Source organism: Rhincodon typus, chromosome 32, assembly GCF_021869965.1.
Source record: "Rhincodon typus isolate 14 chromosome 32, sRhiTyp1.1, whole genome shotgun sequence".
Lineage (NCBI taxonomy): Eukaryota > Metazoa > Chordata > Chondrichthyes > Orectolobiformes > Rhincodontidae > Rhincodon > Rhincodon typus.
The window spans coordinates 30,105,866-30,119,676 of NC_063363.1; the positions used below are offsets into that span (position 1 = coordinate 30,105,866).

The following is a 13,811-nucleotide window of genomic DNA, read 5'->3' on the forward strand; positions in this document are numbered from 1 at the left end:
CCAATCAGGTGACTAGTTCCCATATTTGGAGGTCACATAACATGATTTTGAACCTTGAGCTGTCAAGTGCTGTTCTTGTTACGCTAGGCTTCTGGGCTGCGACTGAACTGGGTGTCACCATGTCTGCATAACATTCTCCTAAAGAAGCATTCTGAAACAAAAACCAAAAGAATTGTGAATGCTGTAAATCAGGAACAAAAACAGAAGTTGCTGGAAAAGCTCAGCAGGTCTGGCAGTATCTGTGAAGAAAAAAAAAGTCAGAGTTAACGTTTCAGGACTGTTGACCCTCCCTCAGTTCTGTTTTTGTTCTCAATTCATTCTGAGACAACATGGCTGTTAGCACATAGCCAGGCAGTTCCAGGCATGTCTGGTTTTTACAGTAAGTTGATTGTCCAAGGCCTAGCTGTATGTATACTGTGTGCCCAGCCCTGTAATATGCAAATTGAAGGGATGGGTAAGGTTTAAATTTGGCTTCCATATTCTGAGGTTTTTTTTCTTTATTCATTACAGGATAAGGGCGTCGCTGGCTAGGCAGCATTTATTGCCCATCCCTAACTGCCCAGAGGACAGTTAAGAGTCAACCACATTGCTGTGGGTCTGGAGTCACATGTAGGCCAGACCAGGTAACGACGGCAGTTTCCTTCCCTAAAGGACATTAGTTTTAGTTTTTCCAACAATTGGCAATGGATTCATGGTCATCATTAGATTCTGAATTCCAGATATTTGTTGAATTCAAATTCCCCCATCTGCCATGGCAGGATTCAAACCTGGATCCCCAGAACATTATCTGGGTCTCTGGATTAACAGTCCAATGATAGTACCACTAGGCCATCGCCTCCCCCTCATCCATGTTACAATCTTATCCATGCTCATGAAAAAATGTCAATATTTCTGTGAAAAACTTGGAGGTCATGGGTCAACTGACCACATTCTGGGAAAGCAAGAAAGTGGATTTAATGTTACAATCAGATTAGCCATGATTTTATTCAATGGCGGAGCAAACTCAGGGAGCCAAAGAACCTACGGCTGCTCTCTTGTTCATGTGCTCATCAGGGATTGTTTATTTCAAACAGTAAAACACATTGTAAATTATAAAGCAGACATTACAGCAAACAAACCGATTTCTGTGCAAAACTGTAACAGGCTAACAGCTAGGCAGAGTCACAACACTGGGTTGACCCGGGTTCGAATCCTCCATTTGTTCAGCAGCGGGAGTCGGGAGAGCGCGCAAGGGTTTCTCTAATTTTTACAAATCTTTCGGGGAAGTTTAAATTTAGAGGGGATGGGAGTCAGGGCAGTGCAATGTTCCTCCTGCAGGATGTGGGAGGTTAGAGTCAACAGCAGTGACCCTGCTGGCTACCCCTGTGGGAAATGCACCCAGCTCCAGCTCCTTAAAAACCACGTTAGGGAACTGGAGCTGGAGCTGGATGAACACAGGATCATTCGGGAGGCTGAGGTGGTGATAGGACCGAGCTACAGGGCCATAGTTACCCCTAAGAACGAAGGCAGTTGGATGACCGTAAGGAAAGAGAAGGGAAGGAAACAGTCAGTGCAGGGATCCCCTGTGGTCCTTCCCCTCAACAATAAGTATACTGTTTTGGATTCTGTTGGGGGGGACGACCTACCAGGGGTAAGCCACAGGGAGTGGGACTCTGGTACAGGGTCTGACTCTGTGGCTCAGAAGGGAAGCGGGGAGAATAGGAGAGCAGTTGTAGTGGGGGATTCAATAGTTAGAGGCACAGACAGGCGGTTCTGTAGATGCCAACGAGAAAAACGGATGGTATGTTGCCTCCCGGGTGCCAGGGTCCATGGTGTCTTGGATCGTGTCTTCAAGATCCTTAAGGGGGAGGGTGAGCAACTAGCAGTCATGGTACACATCGGTACCAATGACATAGGTAGAAAAAGGACAGAGAATGTGAAAAACGAGTACAGGGAGTTAGGTTGGAAGCTGAAGTCCAGGACAAACAGGGTAGTTATCTCTGGATTACTACCTGTGCCACGTGATAACGAGGTAAGAAATAGGGAGAGAGTACAGTTAAACACGTGGCTACAGGGCTGGTGTAGGAGGGAGGGCTTCCATTATGTGGATAATTGGAGCACATTCTGGGGAAGGTGGGACCTGCACAGGAAGGATGGGTTGCACCTGAAACAGAACGGCACAAATATCCTGGGAGGGAGGTTTGCTAGAGCTGTACGGGATGGTTTAAACTAGATTGGCAGGGGGTGGGGAACCGGATTTATAATTCAGAGGATGAGGTATTCAGCCTTCCAACAGACACAACAGGGAGTGAGGTTGTTAATAAAGAAACAGGTGGAGGTAGCTATTATGAGGGGACATAGTTTTAAACTAAGTGGAGGTAGATATAGAACACAGAACATAGAACAGTACAGCACAGTACAGGCCCTTTGGCCCACGATGTTGTGCCGAACTTTTACCCTAAACCTAAGGTCTATCTAACCTCCACCTCTACCTTATACTATCATCCATATGCCTATCTAATAGCCGCTTAAATGCCCCTAATGAGGCCGACTCCACTACCCTCTCCGGCAATGCATTCCACGCCCCTACCACTCTCTGAGTAAAGAACCTACCTCTGACGTCTCCCCGATATCTACCTCCTTTCACTTTAAAACTATGTCCCCTCATAAAAGCTACCTCCACCCTAGGAAAAAGTCTCTGGCTGTCTACTCTATCTATACCTCTGATCATTTTGTACACCTCTATCAAGTCACCTCTCATCCTTCATCATTCTAAAGAGAAAAGCCCTAGCTCTCTCAACCTTTCCTCGTAAGACCTTCACTCCATTCCAGGCAACATCCTGGTAAATCTCCTCTGCACCTTTTCGAACACTTGCACATCTTTCCTGTAATGAGGTGACCAGAACTGGACACAATACTCCAGATGTGGCCGAACCAGGCTTTTGTACAGCTGGAGCATAACTTCACGGCTCGTGAACTCAATCCCTCTATTAATGAAAGCTAACACACCATACGCCTTCTTAACAACTCTATCCACCTGGGTGGCAGCTCTCAGGGAACTGTGAACATGAACCCCCAGATCTGTCTGCTCCTCCACACTGCCAAGAATCTTTCTGTTAACCCTATATTCTGCTTTCAAGTTTGTCCTTCCAAAATGAATCACTTCACACTTTTCAGGGTTAAACTCCATCTGCCACTTCTCTGCATCCTATCAATGTCCCTTTGTAACCTAGAACAGCCCTCCGCACTGTCCACAACGTGACCCACCTTCGTATCATCCGCGAACTTGCTAACCCACCCTTCCACTCCTTCATCCAAATCATTTACAAGAAATCACAAATAGAAGAGGACCCAGAACAGATCCTTGTGGTACACCACTCGTAACTGAGCACCATGTTGAATATTTTCTGTCCACTACCACCCTTTGTCTTCTAAGGGTCAGCCAATTCTGAATCCAATCTGCCACATTTCACCCTATCCCATGCCTCCTTACCTTCTGCATGAGCCTACCATGGGAAACCTTATCAAACGCCTTACTTAAATCCATGTATACCACATCCACTGCTCTACCTTCATCCACATGTTTGGTCACCTCTTCAAAGAATTCAATAAGGTTTGTGAGGCATGATCTACCCCTCACAAATCCATGCTGACTATTACGAATCAAACTGTGCCTTTCCAAGCGATCATAAATCCTGTCTCTCAGAGCCCTTTCCAATAATTTGCCCACCACTGACGTAAGACTAACTGGCCTGTAATTTCCGGGGTTATCCCTGTTCCCTTTTTTGAACAAGGGAATGACGTTTGCCTCTTTCCAATCTTCCAGCACTATACCCATGGACAGTGAGGACGAAAAGATCATCGCCAAAGGCCCTGCGATCTCGTCCCTCGCTTCCCATAGAATCCTTGGATAAATCCCATCAGGCCTGGGGGACTTATCTATCTTCAACTTCCTCAGAATTCCTAGCACATCTTCTTTACTAACATCAACCTCCTTTAGCCTACCTGCCTGTTTCACAACGTCCTCCTCTCCAACTAGGTCCCTCTCAGTTGTGAATACTGAAGATAAGTATTCATTAAGAACCTCTCCTATCTCTTTAGGCTCTGTGCACAAATTCCCTTTAGAATCCTTGATCAGCCCTATCCTTTCTCTGGTCATTCTCTTGTTCTGCACATACGTGTAAAAAGCCTTGGAGTTTTCCTTGATCCTATCCGCCAAGGTTTTCTCATGCCCCCTTATAGCTCTCCTAAGCCCTTTCTTCAGCTCCTTCCTGGCTAACTTGTATCCCTCTAGAGCCTTTTCCGTTCCTCTTTTCCTAAACCTTACATAAGCCTCCTTCTTCCTCTTAACCAGTCGTTTGACCTCTCTCGAGAACCATGGCTCCCTCACTTGACCACATGTTCTCTGCCTGCTAGGGACAAACATATCAAGCACATGCAGTATGCATTCCTTAAACAATCTCCACATTTCTGTGGTGCTCTTCCCTGATAGCATCTGTCCCCAATTTATGTTACCCAGTTCTTGCCTAACTGAATTGTAATTATCCTTCCCCCAATTGTAAACTTTAACCTGCCGTATGTACCTATCCTTATCCATGACTATCGTGAAAGAAACAGAGTTATGATCGCTACTGCCAAAATGCTCTCCTACCAACAGGTCTGACACTTGGCCCGGTTCGTTGCCAAGCACCAAATCAAAAGTGGCCTCTTCTCGTGTTGGTCTATCTACATACTGTGTCAGGAATCCTTCCTGAACGCACTGGACAAAATCTGCTCCATCTAAACTATTACAACTAAAATGTTTCCAATCAATATTTGGAAAGTTGAAGTCACCCATGACTACAACCCTGTGACTTCTGCACCTTTCCAGTATCTGCCTCCCAATCCGCTCCTCCACTTCTCTGCAACTATTAGGGGGTCTGTAAAAAAGCCCCAACAAAGTGACTGCTCCTTTCTTGTTCCTGACCTCAACCCAAACTGACTCTGTAGACATATCATTCTCGAACTGCCTTTCAGTAGCTGCTATACTCGCCCCGACTAGCAATGCCACTCCCCCACCTCTTTTTCCACCCTCCCTATTTCTTTTAAAGCATCTAAATCCCGTAACTTCCAACAACCATCCCTCTCCCTGAGTTACCCAAGTTTTTGTAATGGCCACAACATCGTAGTTCCAAGTACTGACCCATGCTCTAAGTTCATCTGCTTTATTTCTGATACTTCTAGCATTGAAGTATACACACTTCAAACCATCTCGGTGTCCGCAATGACGCTCCATCAACCGCATTTCTTTATAAACCACCTCACTCCCTGTTGTGTCTGTTGGAAGGCCAAATACCTCATCCTCTGAATCATAAATCCGGTTCCCCACCCCCTGCCAATCTAGTTTAAACCATCTCGTACAGCTCGAGCAAACCTCCTTCCCGGGATATTTGTGCCGTTCTGTTTCAGGTGCAACCCGTCCTTACTGTACAGGTCCCACCTTCCCCAGAACGTGCTCCAATTATCCACATAATGGAAGCCCTCCCTCCTACACCAGCCCTGTAGCCACGTGTTTAACTGCACTCTCTCCCTATTTCTTACTTCGTTATCATGTGGCACAGGTAGTAATCCAGAGATAACTACCCTGTTTGTCCTGGACTTCAGCTTCCAACCTAACTCCCTGTACTCGTTTTTCACATTCTCAGTCCTTTTTCTACCTGTGTGGTTGGTACCGATGTGGACTGTGACTGCTGGTTTCTCACCCTCCCCCTTAAGGATCCTGAAGACACGATCCGAGACGTCACGGACCCTGGCACCCGGGAGGCAACATACCGTCCTTTCATCTCGTTCGCATCCACAGAACCGCCTGTCTGTGCCTCTTACTATTGAATCCCCCACTACAATTGCTCTCCTATTCTCCCCCCTTCCATTCTGTGCCACAGACCTGTCCGCTATGGCCTTCCCCTGGTAGGTCGTCCCCCCCAACAGTATCCAAAACAGTATATTATTATTGAGGGGAACGGCCACAGGGGATCCCTGCACTGTCTGCCTATTCCCTTTCCCCTTCCTGACAGTCACCCAGCTACCTTTTTCCTGTACCTGAGGTGTGACCACCTCCCTGTAACTCCTCTCTATCACCCCCTCAGCCTCCCGAATGATCCGGAGTTCATCCAGCTCCAGCTCCAGTTCCCTAACACGGTTTTTGAGGAGCTGGAGTTGGGTGCACTTCTCGCAGGTGAAGTCAGAGGGGACACCAGCAGTGACCCTTACCTCCCACATCCTGCAAGAGGAGCATGTAACTGCCCTAGCTTCCATTCCCTCTGGATTTCCAGAAGAAGAATTCAAAAAAGCCTCACCTTACCGAACTTCCACACAGTCTTTTTTGGTTAGAGGAGGAGAACGGGTGGGAGACACTACACATGTAGTGTTTCGGGGTTAGCCAATGCCCGAATTTATCTGTTTCTTCCTAGCTCACATTCCGTCCACACACCCACTGCTGAAAACAAGAGGGCCGCTTGCTGCATGAAGTAAGTTTTTATACAGGGAGAAACAAAAACCGCCTTACCTTCCCATCGGCACTCTGGCTCGCGCTGCTGCCGCTGAAGACAAGAGACCATATAGGGGAGACGTCAGAGGTAGGATCTTTACTCAGAGAGTGGTAGGGGCGTGGAATGCATTGCCAGAGAGGGTAGTAAGTCAGCCTCATTAGGGGCATTTAAGCGGCTATTAGATAGGCATATGGATAATATTTTAAGGTAGGGGTGGAAGTTAGATAGACCTTAGATTAGGGTGAAAGTTCGGCACAACAGAGTGGGCCGAAGGGCCTGTACTGTGCTGTACAGCTCTATGTTCTACTGCAGAAATACAACACATGTAATCCTTAAAGTAACACAGTGTGGAGCTGGAGGAACACAGTAGGGCAAGCAGGATCAGAGGAGCAGGAAAGTTGATGTTTTGGGTCAGGACCCTTCTTCAGAAATGCGGGGGAGAAAGGGAGCTGGGAAATAAATAGAGACAGGAGGAGTGGGGCTGGGGGAGGTAGGTGGGAAGGTGATAGGGAGTGCAGGTAGGGAGTGGTGGAGATTGGTCAGTGGGATGGGAGGGATGGATAGGTGAGAGAGAAGATGGATAGGTTGTGTCAGGTCAAAGAGGCGGGGATGAGAGGGAGCATTAGACATGGGATGACGCTGGAGGTGGTGAGATTTTTAAACTGGTGAATTCTATGTTTAGGCAATCAGGCTGTAGGCTCCTGAGGCAGAATATGAGGTGTTGTTCGTTGAGTTTGTGTGTGGTGTCATTGTGACACTGGAGCAGGCCCGGGATGGACATGTCACCCAGGGAGTGGGAGGGGGAGTTAAAATGGCTGGCTACCGGAAGTTGTTTTCGTTTGTCATGTACAGAGCGCAGATGCTCTATAAAACGGTCCCCAAGTCTCCGCTTGGTTTCACCGATGTAGAGGAGGCCACATCAGGAGCAGCAGATGCAATAGACCATGTTGATGAATGTGCAGGTGAACCCCGGTCTGATGTGGAAGGTTTGTTTTGTGCCTTGAATGGAGGTGAGGGGGGAGGTGTAGCACTTTTTGCGGTTGCAGGGAAAGGTGCCGGGGGTGGTGGGGTTAGTGGGGAGTGTGGAGTGGACAAAGCGGTCATGGAGTGAGCAGTCCCTATGAAAGGCAGATAGGGGTAGGGAGGGAACTATCTCTTTGGTTGTGGGGTCGGATTGTAGGTGGCGGAAGTGCCAAAGAGAACTGAACTCCAGAGGTGAGGTGAGATAAGAGTTACAGCCCATGATGTTAAGGTTGCACTTAGTTGAGTGTGGCATCATGGAACCCTAGCAAAACTGAGAGCAAAGAGAATCAGGGGGCAAATTCTCTCCTGGTTAGAGTCAGACCTAGCACATAGGAAGATGGTTCTGGTTGTCGGAGGTCAGTCATCTCAGCTCCAGGACATCTCTGCAGGAGTTCCTCAGGGTGGTGTCTCAGCCCAACCATCTTCAGCTGCTTCATCAATGACCTTCCCTCCATCATTAAGTGAGGAGTGGGGACATTCACTGATGATTGCATAATGTTCAGCACCATTCACAACTCCTCAAATACTGAAGCAGTCCATGTTCAAATGCAACAAGATCTAAACAATATCAAAGCTTGGGCTGACAAGTGGCAGAACCGAAGGGTCTCAGGAATTGAAACGTTAGCTCTCCTTCTCTCTCCACAGATGCTGCCAGACCTGCTGACTTTTTCCAGCAATATTGTTGTAAAAACCCACATTGGTTCACTAATGTGCAGAGCTAGATGAACACAGCAGGCCAAGCAGCATCATAGGAGCAGAAAGGCTGACATTTCGGGCCTAGACCCTTCTTCAGAAATGGGGGAGGGGAAGGGGGTTCTGAAATAAATAGGGAGAGAGGGGGAGGCGGATAGAAGATGGATTGAGGAGAAGATAGGTGGAGAGGAAACAGACAGGTCGAAGAGGCGGGGATGGAGCCAGAAAAGGTGAGTGTAGGTGGGGAGTTAGGGAGGAGATAGGTCAGTCCAGGGAGGACGGACAGGTCAAGGGGGCGGGATGAGGTTAGTAGGTAGGAGATGGGTGTGCGGCTTGAGGTGGGAGGAGGGGATAGGTGGGAGGAAGAACAGGTTAGGGAGGCGGGGACAAGCTGGGCTGGTTTTGGGATGCGGTAGGGGGAGGGGAGATTTTGAAGCTTGTGAAATCCACATTGATACCATTGGGCTGCAGGGTTCCCAAGCGGAATATGAGTTGCTGTTCCTGCAACCTTCGGGTGGCATCGTTGTGGCACTGGAGGAGGCCCAGGATGGACATGTCGTCTGAGGAATGGGAGGGGGAGTTGAAATGGTTCGCAACTGGGAGGTGCAGTTGTTTGTTGCAAACCGAGCGTAGGTGTCTGCAGTTCCTGCTATCTTTGGTTCACTAATGTCCTTTTGTAAGGAATATCTGTCATCCTTACCTGGTCTGGCCTACAGGTGACTCCAGATCCACAGCAACGTGGTTAACTCTCAACTTCCTGCTGGCAATAAATCCCACAAATGAAAACAATCTCAACATCAGTGAGCCAATTACTAGTGAGTAACTGATGCTTCCTTCTGTCATGTTACTTATGATTGAGAGTTGACTTGAAGGCTAGTAATTGGCTGGATCGATTTTTTTGTCAGGGACAGGTAATACCTGGACAATGTTCTACTTTGCTGAGTTGATGCCAGCACGTTAACGATCTAACGATCCTGGAATGTCTTGGCTAAGAACGTGGTAAGTTCTGGAGCACAAATCCTCAGTAGAATTGCCAGCATGCTGTCAAGGCCCACAGCTTTTGCTGTATTCAGTACTGCCAGCTGTTTTTTTGACATTGTAGGGTGTGAACTGAACTGGCTGTAGACTGGTATGCTGGAGACTTTAGAAGCAGACAAAGGTACATCGCAGACCCTTTAGTCTTATCCTTTGCACTGAGGTGCCAGGCTCAACCATAATTGGGAACAGGATTTTCATTAAGTCGCTTGTTATTTATCTAGTTATTTACCATCACTCATGACTGAATCCAGCAGCTGCTGGCATCTCCTCCTGCACTCTTTGTTGAACCATCTTTGATCCCTTGCCATGATGACATTGAAATATTAAAGAGATATGCTGGCTTGAGAACACAGATTTTGGTTAAATACAATACTGCAGCTTCTGAAGACCCTTAATGCCTTGTGGCTGCCCCATTTTGAGCTATTAAAATGGTTTGACAGTTATCCCAAATAGCACTGTTCTAGTGTTACACAACATGATGGTGTGCGAAGGTAGGACTTATTCTCTGCAAAGATGGTACGGTGATCAGTGCTAACTGTCCAAACAGATGCACCTACAGCAGATAGTTTGGTAAAAACAAGGTCAGTCAGGTTTTTCCCTCTTGTTGTTTCCCTCACCATTTGCTGTAGTCCCACTATGACAGAAATGTCCTCAGGACTTGATTAACTCTAATGCTAAAGAACCGCTTCTGGTGATGGACACTGAAGGCCCCAACTGTAGTACATTGTGTGTATTGTATATAGGATCAGTGCTTCTTCCCAGTTCACACTGACTCATCAGACAAGGGAAAGCAGTAGTTGATCATCAGTTGATTTCCTGGCCCATATTTGACCTGCTGCCAAGAGACTTCATGGGATTGAGTCTGTGTAGAGTAAGCCCAGGATCACCATATCAACTCAGGGCGGCAGTGTCTCAGTGGTTAGCACTGCTGCCTCACAGCACCAGGAATGCATTTCAATTCTACCCTCGGATGGCTGTCTGTGTGGAGTTTGCACATTCTCCCTGCGTCTGCATGGGTTTCCTCCAGGTGCTCCAGTTTCCTCCCACAGTCCAAAGATGTGCAGGTTTAGTGGATCGGCCATGCTAAATTGTCCTATAGTGTCCAGGGATGTACAGGCCAGGTGGATTAGCCATGGGAAATGCAGGGATAGAGTAGTGGCATGGGTCTGAGTGGACATGATGGGCTGAATGGCCTGCTTCTGAACTCTAGAGGTTCTATGATTCTACGATGATTAATCTCCACCCCACGTCTGGTGAAAATGCCTTGCAGGAATTGTGATGGAGGAGCCTGGGATATTGGCTGCAGTGAATTTATTGGTAGATATTTCCGTGACAGGCTGTTACTTAATTAATCTATGGGATAGCTCTCCCAGTTTTGGCACAATCCACACATGATTGTTAGGCAGTCTTTGCACGGTCAACAAGGCTGAAATGTCTTTGTCATTTCAAGCCTCTAGAAATTTTCCAAGTGATGGTCCTGTTTTAATCTTATTCAATGTTTCATTGATGAGTTTTCCAAGGATGTTTGCTCATAGTGCTGCTGTACTATCTCCTTACATTCCCACCCAGCCCTGGGACAGGAGTTCCCAAGGCTCATGGTACTTTTAAGACGAATAACCATGCAAGAAAATATTTGACATCAAAGAACATTGCGTGTTAACTGAAGAACATGGATGATTACACAAAAGAGGAGGCTACTCAGCCCCCTTGAGTCTGCTCTGCCATTTAATTAGGTCATAGCTGAGCTATACTGTGGCTCCATTTCCCGACTCCTTCACTGAACACATAAATCCTTATCTGGGTATTGAAAGCTCCACTTGCCCCAACATTTTAGAGTCATAGAGCCATACAGCACAGAAGAGGCCCTTAAGCCCATCTAGTCTGCTCCAACCTATCTATACTAATCCCACTTTCCAGCAGTTGGCTCATAGCCTTGAATGTTATGATATTTCAAGTGCCCATCCATGTACCTTTTAAAAGGTTATTGAGGTTTCCCGCCTCATCCATGTTCCTCCCAGGCAGTGCATTTCGGGCGACATACTTTTCTATATATGCTGTTTATTTAATTTAATATTTCATGCAAATTTTCCTTTCTCAGATGCCTGAATGGCAACTGGTGTCATCACTTTCAATCTCAGAAACAAATGATTTCAATACTAGGTGACTGTGCTGCAAATACAGCATGCTTGCAATTAGTGTTTGAATTAACTCCCATAACTCTTTCTCTCACATATTCCATCTTGGGTGATGATAGATATTCCTGAATGGGTTAAATTTGAACCTTTTAGAGGCACAACCTAACTAGTTTGTTACCACATTGTGATAGTTGAAGACTTTTAACATGACTGCATCACTTCCTTGCCCCTATCCAGCAAAGATTTCTCTATAAACTCTTTGGAGCCACTTTATATCAAAGAAAAACTCCAAGTGATACTGTGTCGCCATCACTGTTATGGATATGAAAACCATTACTACATGTTTAAAGAAAAAAACTGAAAATTCACTTCTCGAGCATTCAATGGATTAATTGTAAATGAGCAATTGTCAAGTTTTAATTTCCTTCTGTCAGGAAGGGGAAACAAAGAAACTTAAAATTTGAAACAAACACAGAGAGTGCTGGAGAAACTCAGCAAACCTGGCTGTATCTGTGGAGACTGAATCTGAGTTAATATTTTAAGATCCAACTGACTCCAATTAAGGAATCCCAAAGATTCCTTCACACTTTTCGAAACACAGGCAAGTTATGTCTTGTGACTTGGCCAACATTTATCCCTCAGTCAAAAACGACAAAAGCAGATAATCTAGTCATGATCGCATTGCTGTTTGTGGGAAATGACTGTGTGAAAACTGGCTGCTCCAAAAGTGGCTGCAAGGGACTTGGGGATACCTAGTGGTAACGAAAATGCTACATAAATGCAATGATTTAATTAAGAACTCTTACTTTGTGCAACATTTACTGAAAATTGACAATAATATAAAGAGTTTAATAATCCCATTACAACACTTCTTCTTCACTCATGTTTTCATCCTTGCTTGACTGACTGTCACATACTCTGGGACTGATTCACTGTCAAATGTGATCGATGTTTCTCCAAATACAATTGACACATGTGTTTTCATTTAGAGAAGCTGTTCCTATCCTGACTCGTGAGGTGTTTGAGCGCTACATAACCAGGTTCTGATATAAAAAAGCAAACAAAACTAAATGTGACCATTTGCTTTCAACGCAGGATACAGCTGCAAATTTGCCTGTTATCTTCGAAAGGAAAGTAGAAGAACGAACTCGCTCATGTTCCGTTATGCAACAATAGGGTGAAACTGATTAATGATTCCAATAGAGATAACTGTTTTAGATCAAGGTCATGTTAGCTTGCAAAAGAATGTTGCATCTTATGGCTTGTCTTTGTTAGAAGTGAGAGGGAAAATAGAATCTCCCTGGGACTCCAAACTGAATGAATTATCTCGTGAATAATTTCATTCTTAATCATTCCTCGTTAGTGACCTAATTATAGCTTGTTAAATCTGAAAATAAGAACAAAAACCATTTTACAGCTATGGATGACCCCACCACTGAATTCCTCATGCTGGTTTATTAAAATCTAGATACAAAGAACATCGCCCTGGATTTAAGATGATCTCTGCATTTCAGACATAAAGATTAAACTATTTTTAGTCTTACACTAAAGACATTATCAGATCACCTTTCAAATAGTATAGCTGATGGCACATAGACTGAAGTCTTGAAAAACCCTCTGAAATACAAGTTGATTTAATCACTGAGTATTAAAAAGTCATACCAGATTCAAAACACTGTTCCTCTTTACAGGGGTTGCCAGACCTGCTGAGTTACTCCACTACTTTCAGTTTTCATTATGGTGTCACATTGTTTGGAGGTGCAGTACCTTTTATGGCCACTACCTTAGCTGGTTATAGGATTATTGCTTAAATGCAACAGTGGCACTGTTAGCTATCCTTCCTTTGCGGCCCATTCCAGTTTTTAAACACACCCTACAGTTTTTGTTTTGGCAGACAAATTATTTGCAGACTGCAAAAATGGACATACTTCAAAAGAAGTCTTTTAGAGGCTTCTTTTGATTAAAGGTTGAGGCTCTAGTCAGGAATAAAAAAGTATCATATATTAGATATGAACAGCTGGGTTCAAATGAATCTCTTGAACAGCATAAAGAGTGTAGGAGCATTCTTAAGAGGGACATCAGGAAGGCAAAGACAGGAGATGAGATAGCATTGGCAGATAATCCAAAGGATAATTCAAAGAGATTCTACAAGTACAATAAGAGTAAGAGGGCAACTAAAGAGACTACAGGGCTTCTTAAAAATCAATGAGGTCATCTTTGTGTTGAATCTCAGGAGAGGGAGAGATATTAAATGAATATTTTGCATCAGTTTTTACTTCGGAGAAAGAAATAGACGCTAGAGAACGCAGGGAAAAAAATATTGATGTTTTGAAAACCATTCACATACAGAAGAGAAAGTGCTGAAGGTCTTAGAAAATATAACAAAAAACAAAGTTGCTGGAAAAGCTCAGCAGGT

At 45.3% G+C, this 13,811-nt stretch overlaps 1 long non-coding RNA gene across 1 annotated transcript in view; it reads right to left on the reverse strand.

Annotated features, from left to right (window-relative positions):
• Positions 1-23: 23 nt before the first annotated feature.
• The window catches only part of LOC125486723, a 134,322-nt gene continuing 120,534 nt past the window's right edge, over positions 24-13,811 (reverse strand). The window contains exon 3 of the long non-coding RNA XR_007265359.1: positions 24-151. This is a non-coding gene — a long non-coding RNA (uncharacterized LOC125486723). The remainder of the gene's footprint in view (positions 152-13,811) is intronic.